The 1,378-nt window shown below is 43.4% G+C and overlaps 1 non-coding gene across 1 annotated transcript; it reads left to right on the top strand.

Moving 5' to 3' along the window:
• The first annotated feature begins 928 nt into the window (after positions 1–928).
• LOC137966797 (small nucleolar RNA R71) lies at positions 929–1,035 on the top strand. Its single transcript, XR_011116287.1, has one exon. It is a non-coding gene; the product is annotated as a small nucleolar RNA R71 (small nucleolar RNA).
• Positions 1,036–1,378: the final 343 nt, after the last annotated feature.

Genomic DNA, 1,378 nt, shown 5'->3' with positions numbered 1-1,378 from the left:
GAGTGTTGTGCTTCAGAATTGAGCTTACATTCTCAGTAAGAAAGATCTTTTTGTTAACATGTTGTTTTCTCTTCTGTGTACAAAGGTCTTTCAAAAATTGGGCATAGGTAGGGACTTGCCTAATAGCATCAAGAAATGGAATATTAATGTGAACCTTACTAAACAGTTCCAAAATTTCATGCATGCTATCTCCTTTCCTAGGTGGGCTCGATAACTTCTGTGGATAAGGAGCTGGTGGGACTTGGTTAGGGATCTGCTTGACTGTTGGTGGAGAACTTGGAGGTTCTTCACTCAATGATGTGTCCCCATTGTCATCCTTTGACTCCTTAGACTTAGTGGTCCCTACCCCATTGTTCAACTCACGACCACTCCTAAGGGTGGTTATGGCTTTGGCTTGCTCATGGTGGGGTTTGGAACTCAACGCACTCTCATGTGTGCTTTTGGGGTTAGGAATGGTTTGACTCGAGAGTCTATTTTGTGCTTGTTCACTCATGTGGCTGGACAACTGACTCACTTGCATTTCAAGTTTAGCAATGGAGGACTATGTATTCTGCATGTCCTCAAGTGAAGGTTTTTGTGGAATCAATGGCTGTTGAGTGAAGTGTGGGCGCGGAGCTTGGGGTTGAGTAAACCCTGGAGGACCCTGTGGGCCCTTGGATTCTGGACTGCATTCAAGTCTTCAATGAGCTCCGGGTAGGATGAACTAGATGGACACATTTGTGTGGGATGAGATGAACCAGAGCATATGGCACAGAAAGTAGATGGATTAGGAGCAGGTGAACTCTTGGACACCATAAGGGCATCAATTTTTCTAGTCAACCCCTCAATCTTGGCCATGAGCATGGGTGTTTCACTCGTTGCATCTAACATGGATCTAACCTGGGGTGTAAGACCTTGATAAAAGTATTGCACTAAATGCCATTTCTCAAACCCATGATGCGGACACCTACAGATCAAATCCTTCCATTTCTCCCAAGCCTCATAAAAGTGTTCTCCCTCCTGCTACATAAAGTTGGAGATTTCTCTTTTGAGGGTTGTGGTTCTCTGAATGGGAAAGTACTTGGACAAAAATTTTGTGACTAATGTGACCCATGAAGTAATGCTGCCCACCTTTAAGGAATTAAGCCAAGACTTGGCCTTATCCTTAAGTGAAAATGGAAAAAGTCTTAACCAGATAGTGTCATCTGAGAAATTATGGAATTTGAATGTTGCACAAATATCTAAGAATTCCTTGATGTGGTAATAAGGGTCCTCCTTCTCCAACCCATAGAATGTAGGGAGGAGTTGGATCACACCCGGTTTCAACTCATAACTGGTGGCAGTAGTGGGTGGCAATATAATGCAAGAAGATGATGTGAAGTGGGATGGGATAGAATAA

This window comes from Aristolochia californica, unplaced genomic scaffold (genome assembly GCF_029961685.1).
Source record: "Aristolochia californica isolate CCGP_79_NKW_82.1479 unplaced genomic scaffold, dmAriCali1.0.hap1 SCAF_5, whole genome shotgun sequence".
Lineage (NCBI taxonomy): Eukaryota > Viridiplantae > Streptophyta > Magnoliopsida > Piperales > Aristolochiaceae > Aristolochia > Aristolochia californica.
This window is presented reverse-complemented; position numbering and strand designations above follow the sequence as displayed.